Below are 20,569 nucleotides of genomic sequence, written 5' to 3'. Positions count from 1 at the left end.
AGGATACTTGGATATATGAAGGAGTTAATGGCTGAAGCAAAAAAAGAGTCAAAATCATCATCCCTCCGCCACTGTGCTTGACAGCTGACACGAGGCATTTACGCTAACATACTATCTTTAATCGTGGCGCTGTGATTTAGCGCCAGACAGCTCCACTTTGGTCTCTTCTGTCTAAAGCTCGCTGTTCCAGAAGTCTTGTGCTTTGGACACATGTAACTCTGCAAACCTGAACTGTGCTGAAATGTTCTTTTTAGAGAGAAGAGGCTTTCTCCTGGCAATCCTTTCAAACAAGCCATACTTGTTCAGTCCTCTTCAAATTGTACTGTCATGAACTTTAACATTTAGCATGCTAACTGAAGCCTTTTTGTAGTTGCTCAAACATTGACTCTCTGACCTTGGGAGGAATCTGCTAAAATATCAGCTCCTGGGAAGACTGGGAACTGTTTTGAATGTTTTCCATATGTGAATATCTTCCTCACTGTCAACTTCAAATTCTTTGCAAATGCTCTTATAACTCTTCCCAGGCTGATGACCAGTAGCAGGTGCTTCTCTAAAATTATTGCTGATGTCTTTTTTTCCTTGGCTTTGTACTAAGACACACCTGAATGCTCCAGACCTACAGCTGCTAAAGCGTCTGCTTTTATAGAGGTCCTCAAACTTGCTGATAATCAATTAATCAAATGCATTTGATTATCAGCACCTGGCTGCATCTTCTACTCTTAATTCCTGTGGAAGCAAGAAGGGTGAAAGAGTTTTTCACACACTGCTTCTGCATTCTAGCTTCTTCTTCTTCTTCTTCTTCTTTTTTTTAAATAAGTAAGTAAAATAATAAGTGCTGTTGTCCAGGTGAAGCTCTTTATTGTGTCCTGATATGTAAAACCTTAGAACTGACAGAGGGTGTACTTTCCTTTCATAATAACTATCTAAAATCTGTGATTCTTCTGCTACACACTTTTGGTTATAAAAGGCAGAAACACTTATTTATTGAGTGTGAACATCAAAGGATGACAGTTCAATCTCAAGCACTGGGATTATATCTGCTGTTAGTCTGACCTTGAGTCTGATCAGCTGCTATAACATTTGTACATCTCATACGTAGCACAATAAACAACCCGGACTCAAGTCCGATAAGGTATCCCGTTCACTCACCCGTGTCTGTAATTTTTGCATATTTAACTTCAGTGGAGGCACTTGACGTGGCAATTTGTAAAAGATAACCTCCGTTCAGAATAAAAATCTCCACTGGATGATTAGAAGACAGGCTCGGCTAAGACTGATTGCCGTGGCCTTTCCAGAGCTATTCTGGCTCTGCTGAGTGCGTGCCTTCCACTCACTATTGATCTATCGACCCACGGTCCAGTAAAACCTTGCTCAGACCAAAAGGTGAATCGGACACACACACACACACTACAGGCACGACCAAGCGTGCGTATACACTCACACAGACACAGACTAACAAGCATGTTGATTTTTGATAACAAGATTGATGTAGCCTCTCTAAATTATCCTCACGTCAACAATAGCCACTCCAGCTCGCTCACTGTTTGCGATTCTTTAGTGTGTGGCGGCGGCGGTTAGGTGCCATTGACCAGCCTTTGTGAGCTTTTGTCACAGTGATGCAATCACTACAATGCAATTGGAATTGAGCAGCTCAGTAAATAGGGTTAGGAAGGTAAGAAAAGGATCGGTATTGTCTGCTGTAATAAGATGCAGGTGGATGCACTGGGGGTTAACAGAACACATCACCATATATATAAAAAATTAAAAGTCAGTGCAAAGAGTGCAGAAAATAAATACTGCATGAATAAGGGAAGGACCCTCACTACTGAGAGGAGTTTAATCCGAAAGTAAAAGGAGTCGGTCTCTTAAGTTTCAAGTCTTTCTGCAAGCCATTGTGACTATGTGAGTGGCCCTCTCTGCTCAGCACTCGAGCCCAAGCTCACTCACCCACACTGAACTTTTCTCTCCGGCGTGCAGCAACAAACGCTGGCGACTGCAGCTTGTGTGTAAGTACATAAAGAGCAGCTCCTTTACAGCTCTGTCATGGCCACTCTTTCTCTCCCTTTGTGTGTGTAACCCCACACACACACCCCACCCCACCTCACCCTGTGCACTCAAGTGTGCAGAGGGAAGCTTGCTTTTTACAGCTCTACATTTACAGCGCAAATGTGGCAGGACCACATGCCAGTGCTGTACACGGTGCTTGGTCACGCGCTTTTGTTGTGTGCCGTTTACTTCCTAAGGCGTGCTTTTGATACACTCACCATCAGTGCAAATCAGTATTCAAATGACAGCAGCTATCAAGTTTATTTCTCATACATGCAATCTACAGAATATCTAAGACATTGGGTTAATTAAAGCGGACCTATTTTTAACACTGTATACACAGATCAGGCTTAACATTCTGACCACTGACAGGTGACGTGAATACCTCTGATTATCTCTTCATCATGGCACCTGTTAGTGGGTGGGTATGTTAGGGAGGAAGTGAATATTTTGTTCTCAAGGTTCACGTGTTAGAAGTGGGAAAAATGGGAAAACGTAGGGATTTAAGTGAGTTTGATAAGGGCCAAATTGTGATGGCTCCAAAACTGCAGCTCTTATGGGGTGTTCCCAGTCTGCACTGGTCTATATTTATAAAAGGTGTCAGCAGCAGGGTCCCATGTGGCTATATTCACTCTCACATCATTTAGACCCAAAAGCAGAAAACTGCCTGAAACCAAATATGTAAAGCAATCTGACACCTGAGCTTTTGGCTTTTATGGATTAATGAGACATGCACTCACCTCATTACTTGAAGCTTTGGCCTTGAAACAGCACACATATGTCAGACATTCCCCTTTAATAACACTAATAACACGTTTTATAATGAATACCCAGGCACCAGTTTAATCTCTAGGAAGAAGATTTAAAAGAATATTTAACTACTTATAGATGTTTAACATTTATAACTGATCAACTGAAAAAATAATAAGCTGATGTGTTCATTGCATCTGTAATAAGAAAGAAAATCTTTGTCTAATGGTGCAATCACATGAAATATAATATGAAATCATTTAGAATAAACAAAGCGGGGAACAGAAGCACTGTGAAATTCTTTGAAACGCCTGATATGAAACCCAAACCAATTGCCTGATTTCCCTCCTGAACAACAATTACCGCTAATTATCAGCTTCTCTGCTCTCCTCCGCCTCTGCCCTTAGCACTCAAGGCACGTAACACATATCCATCCCCTCACTTCTTAGGCCATTCTTCTTCTGTTCCATCTCCCGCTCCCTTTCGCGCAAACAGCCTTCATCTGCCTGTAACCAAAACAGACGAAGCCAGGGTGTCGCCGGGCCCTGATGGGACAGCGTGAGCTCTGGCACTTTTCATTATTCATGCCCGCCTTCTTCCTCGTCGCAGTTTCCCTTCTTCCTCCCTCAATCCCCCTCATCCGCCCTTTTGCTCTCACAGCGTGCAACGGATTTATTAGAAGGTATTACCAAGAAGGCCCGACGTTACTGCGCTTACATCTCAACAGACCCGAAGGATGGGGGAGAGGGGGAAGCGGTGAGGGGGTGGATACTTGGGAGAGGGGTGGGACAAAAGCCAGAGGAAGGGAACAAGAGGCAACACAACAGCAATACTCGTGAGAGGAGATGTTCTTTCTTTAAAATGCATATTTTATAATTGGTGCCCGCAACAACAGACAGTTTTAATGTGGCTTCACTGAAACTGTCTTTTAAACCGCATGCATTGTTTCATGCTCTAAGGACTTGCATGTATACTCAGCATCTATTTCCTGTATCAGTCTTCAAACCTGTTTCTTTTTGTTTCTGTCTGTTGCTTTTTATAAAGTGAAAAGTCTTGTCTCACGACACTGAAGACAACCACAGAAGAAGATTTTAGACTGTACAAACAAAATCATTAACGGTGATAGACGTGCTGGTGAGCCGACTTATCCTAAAGAAGACCACGTCAGTGTATCTCCATACAAGAGACTGTTCATTTCAGATTATGGCTCCTAGTTTGGCACAGACACAGACTGCAGATGGACACGGGCAATATTAATCTTTCTTTGAGCGAGACTAGCCCAGCCTGACACACACACTTAGACACACACATACATGTACATAAATGTGCATGTGCACACACTCCCAGAGGCAGCAGTGTGATTGTGTCACAGAGTGTGCAGGTGCACAAATATATAGATGTGCTTTTTTGCATTTGCAAATATGTCTACCAGTTAACTCATTTATTTCTATGCAAACACATTTTAATGACATACACGGCCACAACACGTTATTTTGTGCCATTTGTTGTATTAGAAGCAGAGCATGAAGCCCCAACAATGAAAAAAAAATACAGAAAACGGGGCTCTCCTAAGCTCATCAAGCGCCTCTCAGAGCTGATAGACTTCGGCTTACAGCACCAGCGGTAGCTGCTGCTAGAGGCTACAGTGCAGAGAACAAAGCCAAGGCTCTGTGAAACATCACACAGGCCGGCGCCATCCAAACCCCCGAAGAACCTCTCCATCGCAAAGTTCATTGTGCTGCAGACTTATCAGGCCATTCCTGAATAGGACCCACTAATAGAATTATGTGGAGGGAATGAAAGGAGAGGAGAATGGCAGCAATGTTTCTGTTGAGAGGGGATTCATTTCCAAAGGAGGCAACGCTCTCATGGACATGTGTTGCAGATGTTGTCACGGTCAGTAACGCCAAAGCTGACACGGAATGAACTCTTGGGTGCAGAGTAAAATAAACCCAGAGAAGTTACATCTACTTCTCGGCTTTGGTAGCTCGCAACAGACAGAAAAAGAGGGAGAGATGAGACCTGCAGGCAAGGCTGTTTCCAGTGAGGTCTGATGCTGAGCGAGCAGGTGGAAAAATAGAATTTCAAGTCTCTCTCTCTCTCTCACACACACACACACACACACACACACACACACACACACAGACACACACACACACACACACACACACGAGCTGATGTGGTTGATCAATGCTACTGCACAGCAGAAAGTCTCACTCTGGAGTCAGAATCAAATCAGCACTTTTTTATGTCTATAACACGCGTTGGTGTCTCATTGTAATTATTTTGTAATAAAGTGCACGAGGTTATTAAAAATTAATTCACAGTGCTGAATGAATTCCCCAAAAGCTCACTGAAAATCAACATTTAGAAAGGTTTTATACTTTGACCGAATTTATTGCAATTCACAAATTTGGCTCCTCAAAATAACGACTTCTACTGTAGCAGGAAAATTGGCGATTCAGAGATCATTGCTGAGTCCCTGCTACACAATGCAAGCTGGCTCCTTTTATAAAGACTGTTCTGTGATTCGCTCTCGGGTTTTCATTCATCTGTCATGCACGCTGAGAAGATTTCTCGCAAGCATCAATAATTTGGGCAAATGAGGCAAATTACCAAGTGTCAATTAAAGGGGGGACAGCGTGCTTTTCTCAATTGCAGTCATAATTTTAGTCTGATAAGATGGGTATATTTTCAAATAAAAAATTAAGTCTAGTCCATTTTCAAAATTCGCTGCTTTTTTTCCCCAAAAAAATGATTGAGGAAAACCATTTTCATTAAAATTTTGTAATTTCTTTGAAATTGAATCATTTAGAGATAACTGCAGTAGTTTATATGCAACCCCGTGTTTCCATGTGCCAGCAGAGGTTGCCTGCTGCACTTGTGTTACTCGAGCTGACAGGCAAATGGCTGTATAAGCAACGGAAATTGTGAAGAGGATGGATCACCACATGTCTGTGCTTTGTGCACATGATCAGGTTTTATATGACTCACCGGTGCTCTTGGGCACATGCATATGGTAAATTGAAAATTTGGTTATCCAAATATGTCAGTGGCCAGAGCGTCCGTGAAGGCTAATCTCATTGGAGAAGGCCTCGGCGAGCAGAAGGAGAGTGCAACATTTGTTCAGCTGATAAATTACGTTGTAAATTGAAGCAAAGAGTTTTTGTTTGCTGGAGCAAAAATTTAGCTAATCTATTATTTGACTAATTGTTTTGGTCCAGAAACTATGGTGGCTCTGAGATATCAAACACACTTCAACTTATGGAAACAGCAGCAGACACAACGCAGATGTTTTTTGGGCTTTTTCCAGCGTTGCTTTAGACAAGTTCGTCAGACTAACTGGTGCATTGAGTCAGAGCCAGAGTTATTACACTTTTGTATTTTCTAATTCTCTTTTTTATTTTGTTTTTGAGCTTTATTGTCAATTCGTTTCGTTTCGGTTCATTTTCAGAGCGGGGCTGAGGATTTCACTCTGCTTTTTATATTTTGAAAATATTAACTTTTCATTCGTTTCAGTCGTTTTAGTTATAATACGGAGGGCATTTGTCAGGGGCAAGATTTCAGTTGAGAATAAATATTAAAAAAACAACACTTTATTAAAGTAGTTGACTCACGGTCATGCAGACACTCATGCATATGCATCTAAGCCTCCTCGGGCTTGTTGGCTTGAAAACTTTAACCTAATTGAGAAAGACTAAAACCACAAACATTTTCTCCTTATTTTCACTTTTAGCTGAATATAAATGTACTGTGCAGAAGTCTTAAGTTATCCCTCATTTCCTTTTATTTTGCTTTCAATGAGCCATTTAGTAATTTTCCAGTAATAGTTTTCCAGGCTTTCTGAAGGTCATCAGATTTTTGACTCATTTTTAGTCCAGTCCTTGTACCTGACCATTTTCAGATGTTTTTTTTTGCTTTGTTTGTTAAGCCACTTAAAAACTGACCTATAGTATGAATCATTCAAGCACAAAAACAGTACCTACCTCAAAGGATGAACCAGTGATGTCTCTAGCAGCAAAGCAACTTTAAAATGGATCTTTTAGCACTTACTAGCAGCCTGTCACAAAACTCACAATTTGTTCCCATTTCTTTAGTTGAATCTAAAAAGATAACACAGTTTGACGGGCATAAAAACAACCTTTTTGTATCACTGCAAATTTGGCACATCTCAGCAAGGTGTGCAGCGTGTTCTTAGAAAATTAACTGGACAAGTTCAGGACAAAAGTAGAAGCGGCAGGCCGAAAAAAAAGAAAAAAACAATCTACAGTCTACAGAAGATGATCAGTATCTGAAAGTCATGGCATCCTGACACAGGACCTGAGAGCTGAATCTGGACCTTCAGTTGATCCATCTACTGCACTGTAAAATGTAATATTGTGTTTAATTAAAAATATTAAATAGGCTGAACTCAATTTTTATCAATTTGTTATTAGAACTCAATTTAAATAAGTTACCAGTACTTTTTATGCAAAAATGCTGATAAACTCGATTAATTTGAGTTGTCCTAATTTAGAAAAACTAAGTAAGCTGGAAGTTTTGCTTCTCAGGGCGGAAGGATGAAAGATGTGTTTTGAAAATGCCACGTGACTGCCGTTCTCCTCCCTCCCGGATCAGTCCGCATGTTCATGGCGCCAGCATTTGTTATGGAATATATTGAGCAAACCTGGAGATATTATTGTTGTCATTGCTGTGGATCTTTACTGACTTGGTGAGTAAATGTTTACTCTTATTCAAACTGATTTTGTGGCTTCTCTTAGTTTAGCACCAGGTTTATAATCTTGCTAGCTAGTTAGTGTTAGCCTAGCGTTGCTGCTGCCGCTGTGCTCATGTTACTTAAAAATTAACACCACAGCCTTAAAAACCTTACATAAAACTACGTCGGTGAATTTTTTTGTTGATTGTTTGAAATAAATAAGTGAGATAAGAGCCCAGACAAAATTCTTTGGGAGGTGCAGCCGTTAGGGGTGGGGTGGGTGTGGGTGTGGGGGGTGGATAACGGAGCTCTCCGAAAACGTGGAAGCACTTTTGCAAATATGTGATATTTTGATAAATTAAGTAGATATTTGAGCATTACATAGCTACATTCTCCCCTGAAAATATCTTAAAAGGTTATTTTGTGACCCAGAAAGGGTCTGGTGAAAAAGAGGATCGCATTTGTCGGCCACGGTTGTCGGAGCCTGTGCGTACTTGTAAGCGCGGCAATGGCGGAGGAGCACTGCTGAAAAACGTATTACTTTTTCTGGGTCACAAAATAAACTTTTAAGATATTTTCAGGCAAGAATGTAGCTGTGTGAATTTCAAATATCTGCTCGATTTATCAAGACATCACATATTTGCAAAAATGCTCCGACGTTTTCGGAGACGTCTATTTTTTCATGCTTTGTGGCAGCTTTAGAACATCTGTGGCATCTATTAATGTCAAATCTAGCCTTTATTTAACAACATAAGCGAACTCTATGTTACAATGATTGCACAGCCATTAAGGATCAAATCAGTTTCTGAAAAATGTTCTGTTTTTTCTCCCTCTGCTTGCTTCTTACTGTCTTTGAGGCTCGGGACCAGCACTCCTGTTGTTGGACAGAAAGACATCAACTCAGTGGTAAGTATTTTGGTTTTCCAATATATTAGCAACTGTCAGTGACATTTATATTAATCAGGCTGAACTTTAATCATACTTTAGATCAGCCTGTCTTACTTATTGTTTTATTTGTGCTTTGGTTTGGGGAAGTTGTTTCTTTACTGATCTTTTCCTGTCTTCTGTTATTAGACTTGAGATATGACTGCACTGTGCTGTTGCTGTGACTCCAGTTAATTCTGCAAGACATGCTGTGTAAGTAAACAAACAACAACAGTTTGGTCTGCACTTCTTGAAAGATCACATCCCCCAAACTTAGTTTAGAGGGTCTACACTGTATATAGTGAAGTCTGCAAGTTTTCTAACAGCAAAATTTGTTTTGTGCCCAAAATCATTTTGCACATCATTAGAATGAAAGTTATTGCCCATGTTTGCATAGCCCTTTTTAAAATTATTCTTTCATGACAATATTGTGTGTTGCGTGGTGGTCACGGCTATCCAGACTGACAATTTGGGACATTGAATGTCACCTCTCCGGCGGGGAGGGAGCCTGAGATTGTCTAAATTGGAGTCTGTTTTATACCAAATGCAGAAAAAATGTTTTAAGAAAGCAATTAAGTTCATGTTCCAAAAAATATGATTGTTTGCTTGCAGGACACCAGGAGAGATGAGTCCCCCGTCACAGATGGTGTGGTCAGTGAAGATGGTCGCCTGCAGGTTCAAGCTCATTGCATCTCCAACCCACATCCACTGCGACTGTACTTAAGGGAAGTTAAAGACTTTCTTCTGCACTTACATTTGGATCACCTCGATCCATGATAGTCATTCAGGCAGTAATACCTGGACTGGAAACAAGCCATCCTTAAAATATTACAACATTCCAGCTCATGTGTTGGAATGAAAAACGAATGTGTTGTTTAAATTAGAGACTGCACTTGTGACAGAACAATAAATATTTTATGTTGATTATATAAATAGTGTAAGTACAAAACAAACTTGTGGTAGGCCTAAACTTATTTTCAGAATAATTACATCTAAGACTTTGTTTCGTTGTAAGATTATAACAGTGATGGCAATATCATTTTTATTCAGCAGAACAGTGTCCAGTATGTTGGCTGTTGTACTTTGTTGTGTTTGAAAATAAAAGTTGTGCTCATTTTAACATCATTACAAAAGTGTTGTTAATTATTTTTAATGATATTCATGGTACCACAAATTGTTTTTTCATTTAGTTGAACTTGAAATGTTTGTCAGTAGGTAAACAATTAGTATTGTCAGAAAGTCAGAAATATCAAGTTATTCTTAATACTGCAGACTTGCAATGTATAAGTTGTCCTAACAGTCATCCTAAGTAAGCTTTACTTAGTTTTTTTGAGGCAACGAGTTTCCATAATTTTTTTGAGTTCTGGGAACTAACACGGCTGTGTACATTTTGAGTAGGGTGTACTCAAAATGAGTAAGTTGCCCTAACTTGGTCATCTTACGTAAACTTGATCCAATTTTTTTGAGTTCTGGGAACAAATGAGCTTGTACAGAGTACTCAAAATAAATACGTTGTCCTAACTTAGTCATTTTTAGCTAAGCTTTACTCAATTTTTTTGAGGCAACGAGTTTCCATAATTTTTTTGAGTTCTGGGAACTAATTAGATTTTACAGTGTGTTCACTGAAGCGTCATGAGAAATGGTATCAGCAGAAAGGTGACTGTCAAGAAGTCATTCTTAAGGAAGGGAAACAGGGAGACATGGCTGAGGTATGCTAAATTACACTAGAACTGGACTGAAAATATGTGGCGACCTGTCTCATACAGTGTGTTTCTACAGATATGTGCAAAACATGGTGGAGGCTCTATCACGGAACGAAATGCCGCCAACATCCAAGGAAAGGTTTTGGAGTATGGACCTACCTACTCAACCAGAAAGCTTGCCTGCAGCCAAATATTGACTTTTAAGCTCGTTAGAATTGTCTATTTCACTCTATTTTACTTTGGTGCTGGATCAAGACTTTTGCACAGTCCTATATGTAGAGTACTGTTGTTGGTCAGACAGTCCAAAAAACAGCCAAGACACATGCCAAGCAGCAGCCCTCTCCAAAAGAAAAAAAGAATCCTATAACCTCGCTTTTGTCCAAACCTGAACATTTTGTGCAGTATGTATACCTCCCAACGTTACTGTGTGCTCCAAATGGCAGCATAAGTGCTGGCCCGGATACATGTAGATGCCATCAGATTGCCTCTCATTGGGGATGAAGTCATCCCTCTCTTCTCTTCTCGTCTTTCATGTTTGCTACATTAGTGACAAGAGAGTAATCAAAGCAGCCATTAATGCCTGGCCATTTCCTCTGCCCTTGCCACGCAGGCCCACGGGGCGTGATATGCTTCCACTGGACTGGAGTAAAGACTACAGAGTGTGTGGGTGTGTGTAGGAGTAGGGGGTGAGTGGGTGCAGCTAAAACCACCACCCTAATGGATTTTCCTCATTTCCTGTGGCTTTAGTCTTAAAAGAACGAGGAAAAAAACATCTGAGATGCTGCTGGTGGTAAGACTTGTGATTTGTTAATGGTTCAAATTTAGAGATAAAAGGGGGTGGGGGGGCTATGTTTTAATCACAATTAACCAAATTCGGAAACATTTAGAGAAACAGGCAAGTCAATCTTACAGCATGGTTATGGGTTTTTAATGGGGAATGCTGGAGAATAATTAAAACCTTTTTGTGAAGTTTCCGTCTTAAATGACCACTAAATAAAAAGTAACACCGGTTAAAAATACAAATATAAATCTTTGTTTAATGACTTCAAATAATGTTTTTCTGTTCACTATTCAAGAACAACAAAACAGCTGCTTCACTGTGCACACCATACACATTTTGATTTTCCCATCTAACTCTTGACAAGAGTCTGAAATATAGTTTTCCGAACTTGCTGCATAGAAAATAGCACGGCCAGCTGCTTATGGAGTAACATTATTAACTAAATCAGCGGTCCCCAACCTTTTTTGCGCCACGGACCGGTTTCATGTCAGGCAATATTTTCACTGACCGGCCTTTAAGGTGGATAAATACAACAAAATAAAATGATCCGACCAAGACAAAAAGGGTGGTATTTTGTAAATATATTAATAAACGCGAATTCACTGTGTAATTGTGTAACTTTATTAGCAGCGTCCTTCTGAAATGCGCCAACAACAGAGAGTAACATCCTCCTCTCTGCCCCTTAATGCTCTCTGGTCGCTATGGTAACGTGTAAATATTTCTTTCAAAATAAGACGCGCAACTACAACACGGGAAAAGACCGAGTTAACGATAAAAACCCTGAAAACCATAAAGCCTCAACTCTCGCGGCCCGGTAACAAACGACTCACGAACCGGTACCGGTACCAGCTGATTTATTTCTTAGGAAAATTTTGGGAACTATATAATGTCAAGCACGTGCCTACTTTCAATAAAAGATGTCACCAAATCTCCTCGTGGCTCGTCCCCTTCTGAGAAGCCGAATTAGGCGTGAGGAGACAAACTGTTCATTCGGTCTACCTCCCAAGTCGTTTCTATCTCTGTCTCCTTCTCTCACTACTTCCAGCACACAGCGCACTACAAACAACCAACAAGGGTTTTTTTTTTAATCATGTGCCTGCTGTGCACAATTTAATTTAACTGTGCCTCGACTTGTGAGTTTCTTTAATCAATTCTAGCTTAAAATTACCCACCATCCACCACTGCGCCAGTTCCTGACATTAAAGCTCTGTCTCTGTCCCAACACTTTGCAAACTATGTGAGTAATTAGTAATGCAGCCCCCTCCAAATTCTTTCATGTCTGAATTGAAATTTATTGCTGAGACAATTAGTGTAATTATACTGTTTGCCGCCTGCTTAAGAAGGTGGTGGCATGCCACTGTAGCAGGATCCAACTTGTGCGCTTCTGTGCATGTCTCCTCTTTGACTAATGTGTTGTTGCGAAATCATAAACATGGGAAAATGCGCACTGACTTGATTTAGCAACATGCAACATGGTAGCCGACTAGCACGTGTGATTTATGGCACCCAAATCTCTGTTGATCACAGCTCACACCTCATACCTAAAGCAATACGTGGTCGACAGGAATAGAAGAGCTGAGCGCTTAAGCAAGTTCTTTTCTGTAGTTCCTGGCAAAAAACCAAAATAAAACAAAAACAGAGGCAGCAAAGGATTGGGAGTCTGAGAGCAACGAACCTCTGTGAAACAGCAGAGCAGAACACTGACTAAGAAGGGAGAGGCAGAAAGCCAAGGAAGTGGGTTAGCAGGGAAAGATGGTAAAAGAAAGAAAAGTAATAAAAAATGGGTGTTGGGAAAAAGCATAAATAAGAAGTCACAAATCAAGGGATTTGGGAAAAGTTTTATTTTTTGTTTAAATGAAAGACAGAGAGAACGGGGATCAAGGTCTGAGTGGCTGCAGCCAGGGCCTGTGGTGCCCTGAAATCCCAGGGCTGTGTCTGGTAAATTGGTGGGTGGGGTACATGGTGGCTGTTGATAAGCAGATAGAAAACAGTGCTCAGTGCCTATAAATACGCAATAAATACACATAGGAAAACCCTGGAGCCATGGGACTAGCATGGCAAGGGTGCACAGGGAGGGAAGATGGACTCCCTACATAAAGATGTGGAGCACTGCTGCAGAGACGTTCAGTGAAAAACACAGAGATGGATACAGAAATATAGAAGAGGGTGAGAAACAGTGAAAGGGAACAAATTAGATGGAACGAGGAAATTATCCTGGAGAAATTGATGGGATCTCACTAACACGAGTCGTGTTGTTCTGTTTCATAAGACCAGAAAACAAAAAGAGGATGCATCTTACTCCTTCAACCTGTAAGGTTTCAACTTGTTTTTTGCCATTGTGCCACCATTATATCCTCACAGATACAAAAGGAAACCGCAGAAATGAAAACTGGTGGAAAGCAACAAAACTGAGCTCGTAAAGCATTTATAGGGGCCGTCTGAGAGGCTTTATGAGCAGAGGAAAACAAGTTTTTGCAAAAAGGAGGAACAATATATGACAGATTCAGATTTTCCAGAGATGTGAAAGCTGGGAGGGTAAGTGGGGCATGAAACTCACAGGAGAGGAGCAGAGGGGCAGCGAATACGGCACACTGAGCCGTTTCCTTCCAGCTGAATCACTCATATCATATCAGGAGAAAATGAGAGGACGGAGGTGTTGTTGGAGGGAGGGAAAGCAGGGCTCGCCTCTCACTTTCAGTTCTCCCAAGACCAGAGATTGATGGGTGTGGCTGGAGGAAAGAGGAGTGATGGTTAAAAGAAGTGACGGGAAGAAAAAAGGGACAGAGAAAAACAGGAAACAGCCTGGGGAGGGTTAGAAACGAAGCAGAAGAGAGGCGAATGAGGAAATAAAACTGAAAAAGCTGGAAGAGGAATGAAGAGGTAAAGGAGAAATGCCTAAAAGGTGCTGTCAGAGTCCAGGTGTGGAACATCACGCTTACTGATTTTAGCATACCAAAGATATTAAAGGACAAAGTTAATGATATTAGTAATTTAAATATTAAATAAATATTAGTAATAAAAAACAACTAATTCCGTATTTAAACATTAGGCTACATGGACAAAGTTTAAGTCACTGTTTTCCTTCCTCCTCCTTTCTCATTCTGTTAGAATCTCTCCTATATGCCTAAATACACTGATTTGCTGCCATGTGATTGGCTGATTAGGTATTTAAGCAAACGAGAGTACCAATTAAATAAGCCGATGAGTGCACTGTTGCCATTTAGCACAAAGCATCACCACCGTTAGCATGATGACAGCTAGCAGGTGTATTGCATTCACAATAGTAATTTCATACCTTTGTTTGCTAACATTTGATATCTAGCATTGTTAACAATTTGATGGAGGCCTGCTTAGTTTTTTAGCTGTTGGTTATAAACTAAAGGACACCCTAACACTCTGAACTATCAATGGCACTGAATGGGCAACAAGGCATGGCTGAACGTAAGAGTGGCCCATCGGTCTCCAACGTTTTACGATTTACTATCACAAAAGGAAACTACTTCAACAATCTCCAGCAAAGCCCAGTGATTTGCAAAATATACAACAAAACTGTCCCTGCCAAAGGGACAACAAACTTGCTCCACCACCTGAGTCAAAAACACACTGCTAAGCATCACCCGGGACACTAGTTGCACTCCATATGACAAGAAAAGCAAACAGTGGATGGAAATGATCGATGTGGTTACCTGGTGGGAAATTAGGACGAGAAAGATCAAGCCAAGTTGTGCAGGCTCCACGTTCTGATTTGTTCCAAGGTTAAGTTGCTTTTTTTATCGTTAAACTAAAGCCTTAAGCAATTATTTTACATTTTTACTGCTTACATTTGCCTTACTCTATGTCACTATGATTGCACTATAATGCTGCTGCTGCTGGCAACTTGCTTCAGTAGATTCACACTTCAAATTAGGAAGTGTGTCATCAGTGATAGCAGCTCATTGGAAAACAAGGATGGAAAAAGCCCTTCCCTTACATACACTTAAAAAAGCATGCGCTCTGCGAGCCACAAGCATCAATAAAACATTACTTTTTCAGTATTTTCTTTCTTTTAGATTATCAGAAATATCATTATCGCAAATCTTCGTGAAATATTGTATATATATTATAATTTTGAGGCTATATCACCTACTCCTACTTGGGAGTCACTGGAGTGCCACTTGTGGGGAGCATGTCTGTTTTCATGGTAATCAATTGAAAATGAGTAAAGCAACCAACTGACAGACCGGCGTTGCTTGGAGCAACGTGGCTAGCATTAGGAAAAGGCACTCAGTGTTTAAACCTCTTATTAGTTTCAGCTGAACTTTGGGGTGCATTATGCACCAAAAGAAGATTTTAGATTTAGTTCTGCGTCTCCTACATTTAAATCCTATTATTAAGAGATCTCCAGAATCATGTATGGATAGGAGGAATGACTACAACAACCAAAAACCATTGGGAACACTGTCACAAATTGACCAAATAGACAGTTTCTTTATGAGTTAGGCTTACATATAAAATGTAAAAGTATCTCCTAGATTCACAAAGAGAAAGGGAAAAAAGCTGAAAAGTGAAGAAGCCAAACTGGCCACTGAGACACAAACTGCTGCTCAGTTCCTCGTGTACCGTCACGCATTTTCCTACAAGAGAACCGAGCAGCAAATCTTCATGTAACATGCCAATTTTTTTTCTTTCTTTCTTCTGCCTCGAGAAAAACTGGCGTCAAATGCAGCAAGCTAACAGTAACTAATGATGTACACAGCATGACAGATGCATGCACGTTTAATTCAGCGTATAAAAAATACATAGGGGGAAAAAAAGGAATCTGTGTATATTTGCATATTTAATGTGAAGCCTTTTCTTACATCTGCTGCACTTAACTGCAGCTTTTTCCATTTACTGCACAGCTGAATAAAGGAGTATATATTCAGTGAGAGCTCAAACAAACTGCTTTTAATGTTTCCTTACACGCTATGAAAGATGCGAAAGCCTCTCTTCAGACTGACTGATAAATTACGAGTTACACTCTTACATTTAGAGGAGGGAGTGTTTCGGATAGTGCGTGCTGCATGTTTAAGCGGTCTCCCTGCTTGAGTTGTTCATTGACAGTGAAGTAGGGGAGGACATGTAGAATTAAAGGTGAAAACCCTGCCTCGATTTAGACTCTAGGCTATGATTTTACCGGACCATTACTTTGAATGATGAGTCAGCCACGCCCCCTCTGAAGTTAGCTCGTGCGTGGGCAAGAACTGAAACTCCAAAGCTCATATTTGAATAGGCACTAGGCAAACACCGTAAATGCCCCCACCGCTACCACCACCCCTCGCCACTACCACCTCCCCCCTCCTCCATAGCCCTACACTGAGTTAAGCGAACACACAGCACATCATCACAGTTGGTAGAGAAGCACCATCGCTCGCAGCACACTAATCCGTGCAATTTTGCCAAGCTGCTTTCTCCTCGCAGGGCCTAACAATGCTGAAGTCACTTTTCCTCCCTCTCCCTCTTTTTTTCTTTTTTTTTTTTTTTGCAAACAACAACAAATCATAATCCTTTGGTGAGCTCAGCCATATGGTCTTTTCTTTATCCTTTCTTTATCCACACCCCACTGACATTAATAATCTGTGTGGCTGGGGAGATGGTATAGGGCCAAAACACTCCCAACATTCAAATAATCCCACTGTCATTTTTTTGTACTTCTTTTGGCTGAAAAAGACATTTGCTTTGAAACTGATGGATTGATGTGTCGTGATTCTCCTGCAAATGATGAGGACACAAAAAAACTGTCAGACTGTTCATTTACTGCTCAACTTCTAAATATATTTACGTTTTATAGCAACTGAGTTGTAAAGGGAAACAGAAAAACACTGACAACCTGAGAGGACTTGCCAATAAATCTATAGTGTTTCGTAGCTTTACAGTAATTTCAGCTCTTTGTTTAGCTGACTGCTGCAGGCGGTGGTTGTTTTTCACAAAAATCTTTAAAATCAATTTGTGCTTTAACTGTTCAACACCAGCACAGTTAACAACTAGCTGGTGAACACAGTGGCGCCTTTAGTTATTAAAGAGATAGATGTTTCCTCCAGACCAGCGCTAAAAGTAGAGGAAACAATGGACTTTTCATTGGGTGACCAAGAACTACATTTGTGCAAATGCAGACTGTAACATTTTGCAAACATTTTGTTAGCCAAAGGAGATTTAGCTGTTCTGTATACACATGCATGCAAACCTGCAACCTAAGGCTCCAATCGCACAGGGCTAGAGGCCAGTCAGACACCCATAGCCACCAGTCTCTATGGAAAAAAAGTGTATTCTTTGACTGGTTGGTGAATGGTAAATGGAGGTTTCTACCAGTAAAACTTGCACCAAGAAACTTCGGCTCCAGTCAATAGCAGGTTCCCAGTAGTTAGCATGGCAGACAGTGACTTGTCTAGCTAAGCAGTAGTCAAACTGATAGCTAAAAACATTTTTATTCAAAGTTAAATTTGTGTTGTTTGTAATGTGCTGTTTGCAGTGGTAAACTTTCACTTTGAAAGCTAATATTCTCCATTGCAAATTTCAAACTTCACTACAGCTCAGAGAATGAATGGGAAGTTTTTCTTGACAACTCAACTGCATCTTTTACGCAAACTACAGGCAACAGTGACATTGTGTTAGTGAGGAAACAATCACAACGAAGTATGAAGCGCAACCAGTTTTGTTACCAGTTTCACTTGGCGGCAGCCAGCAACCTGAATCAACCACTCGACAACCGGGAAATACTTATTTTTCCCTAGCAACCAGTGGCTGCCAGATATTCTCTGACTGATCTTTAGGTCTGTGTGACTGAGGCCTAAGCAGAAGTTCCAGAAAACTGCAATTCACTGAATGACCACTTCAGGCTCCCATCAAAATGTTTCAGTGAAGATTTTGTTTATAATTCAGCAGGTAAAATTTTGCTAAGGCTTAAAATTTACATTATAAGGGATGTGGCAGATTTGACTGCTAGGCCTTCACTCATTTGGTTGCACAGCTCATTCAAGAAGTCTTCCATTGCAATCAGCGTTTGCGAGTGAAATTGTGTTATTGTATCTGTTGTATCCATGCAGCCATACAACGCGGCTTGCAAGTATCAGCCAGCAACAACAACTCCACACTTTTGTCTAAATATCTTCAAAAATAAAAGATATGGGCATGGTCATAAAAATAAATTTAAGGTATCAAAATGTGAGTCTGCATACCAGTGGGTCATGTAACTGTGGCTGCATCCGTCTTTAAAAATCTATGTTTGGTCCCTCCAGCACTAATGCAGGCAAGCAAGTCTTTCTTTCAGTAGATTTGTCTATTTTCTGAATGAGAAGCCTCCAAAGTCACATTACCGCACTTGTTGTCACTTTGTCAAATTATGTAACGATTGTCTTTGTTGTTTTTATTTCAGCAGAGAGTGCTAACATGCCAAGAGGGCCCCTATAAACTGTAATGAAACTGAAGTGTGGCCAGTAAAAAAAACAAAAACCTCCATCTGAGAATATTATTGTGCCACTAAATCAGCACATCCCAGTGAAACAAATTACATGCTGTCATCACTTGTAAATTATGTTCAGTTCTTAGACATCCAGTCCTAAAAGGTGGAGAGAAAGACTCACAGTTCAGTATAGTTGTACGTTTTTTTTTTCATTGCGATTCATGTTAGGCATCTATTCATGTTGAGACACGGGTGCTGTGTTTGACTTTTTAATCTTCCCATCTGAGACTGGCTGCTTCACTTGTTTAGACTACCCACCCTGGATTTTTCTCCCCTCTAAACAGGACGTCCACAGCTAAAACTTGGGGGAATATGCAGATATTGAATTGTGAGAGCAAAACTTTCTACTTTAATCGAGCTCGTGCGGTACGCAGCGGTGTGGGACAGATGTTTAATCTACATCTATACCTTAGCAAGTGCACTGACAGCTGTCCTCTTTCCCTCTGTAAACTTAGCTGCCACTCCGCTGGTTGCTAATTACGTATCACAACATGCCCTCGTAACACCACGCTCCTGAATGCTTCCCTTAGAGGGTGACTCTTCAGGGGGAGAGAAGGCCTAATTAGACCAAGTGTCCAAGAACTGACACAGATGGCTCTAGATGGTGAGCTCAAGAAATGAGATAAATGCTGCAAAAAAACCAAAAAACAGCCAAGGACCTTGCAGTGCTATAATTAAACCTGACAATCAGGAATGCTGAAAAGCGATGGTTGAACATGGTATTTTACCTCCTGCTTCATTACAGTCTAATGATCCCCCTAAAGGTGTTTTTTCTTGACACTAACTGCAGCTTACAAAAGGGATCAGTTTCTGCTGCCAGGACAGTGTGAAGAGACAGTGAGCTTTAATGGCTATTGAAGGCGAAGCCAAAAAAGCAAGAAGGAAGATCACAGAAGAGGCCTTGAGCTCTGCTGCAAACCAGAGCAGAGCTCCAACACACGATAAAACGTTGGAAACTTTGCTAAAACCAGAGCTGTCCTGCACCATGGCAGGAGAACAGATTATGTTTGTTTCCCCCCTTTAGAATAAGTCCAGAAATAAAGACTCCTTCTCCTTTAATTAAAACAACTAGCAACGCTTTCACCAGTACCTTGGCTTTGTTTATCCTGAGCATACAGGCTCAACTAACTGGACCGAGGCGTGCCGTGCCGCTCCTTAGAAGCGAAACTGCATCTAGGCCGATCGCTGTAAACAGTCCAAATGTGCAAGCACTGATCCTCAGACTCAAGCGTTTTCTCCACACGCTCCTACGCTGGTATAAACAGCACAGCAAGTACATTAGTCCACGATTCTTGGCTGGAGTTAAAGGGACTGAAGTTAAGATTTATTTAAAGTCGCCCTTCTGCCAGAATTTCTGTCTTGACAAGATGACAGCTTTCTAAAACTCTGTCCAGTAAAAAATGAGCATGATGTGAGGAAGTGTGATTTTTGTTTACAGGTCCTGCTTGATTTGTATCTTGCGTCCTGAAAGCAAACGAACAACGAATACAAGTGTGGAAGCTTTAACGTGGATTGGCCCCCTGAAAGAGAAACAAAATCAAACAAACAAAAACAAAGGTGCGAAAAGCTTCTCTGAAGTTTATGCTTTGCATCAGTTTGCAGTCCCAGATTGTAAAAGCGCGTACTCGACTTGGGTAGAAAGTCGAGTACGCAATACCAAACACAGGACACATGACACTGACTCTCAGAAGACATTAAGGGCTCATTTCCAGCCATGAAAACACCCTCTGTGCCTCTGCTTCCAGCATCTGGTTCACAGTAATAGCACCGTGGAGGGGCCGGACTCAGGCCAGATGAATCGATGCCTGCTGCCATTGTCACGTCAGCTGCTGAGGTGTACTGTGTCCAGACAGAGACAGAGTAAAGCCTGCCTCTGAGTGACAGTCCCTTCAAAGCAAAGAGACAAGATGACAGATGGTATCAAAGCCTGCATTCCCATAGAAATACAGAGCGGGATCAGGTTTTCTGAGGAGTTTATGCCCGAGTAATTAACTGCTTTTTTCTTCTTTCCCCAAAAACAACGAGTTTATCAGTGATGAACCGCAATTGTGATAGAGTCAAAAAAAACTTGCTTCTGAGACTGCAGAAAAATGGCAGCGCAGCACGTATTTAAAATGCATGTGCGCGTCTGTGCGTGATCATGTGCAGCTCTGGCGATTGCTCGAACACACATACACACGCACACAAAAGCA

General features: G+C 41.0%; 1 protein-coding gene and 1 long non-coding RNA gene across 3 annotated transcripts in view; one reads left to right on the top strand and one right to left on the bottom strand.

The window, feature by feature from the left end:
- fam20cb (FAM20C golgi associated secretory pathway kinase b) overlaps positions 1–20,569 on the bottom strand; it is a 62,273-nt gene that overhangs the window by 20,891 nt on the left and 20,813 nt on the right. The window lies entirely within an intron of this gene.
- Positions 7,489–9,534, top strand: LOC134633294 (uncharacterized). 2 transcript variants are annotated; one of them, XR_010094702.1, is made up of 4 exons: positions 7,489–7,507; positions 8,350–8,398; positions 8,567–8,629; positions 9,029–9,534. It is a non-coding gene; the product is annotated as an uncharacterized LOC134633294 (long non-coding RNA). The 2 variants fall into 2 exon arrangements; XR_010094701.1 differs by lacking the exon at positions 7,489–7,507 and having other exon boundaries at positions 8,138–8,398.

Source organism: Pelmatolapia mariae, linkage group LG8 (assembly GCF_036321145.2).
Source record: "Pelmatolapia mariae isolate MD_Pm_ZW linkage group LG8, Pm_UMD_F_2, whole genome shotgun sequence".
Classification (NCBI taxonomy): Eukaryota; Metazoa; Chordata; class Actinopteri; order Cichliformes; family Cichlidae; genus Pelmatolapia; species Pelmatolapia mariae.
This window is presented reverse-complemented; position numbering and strand designations above follow the sequence as displayed.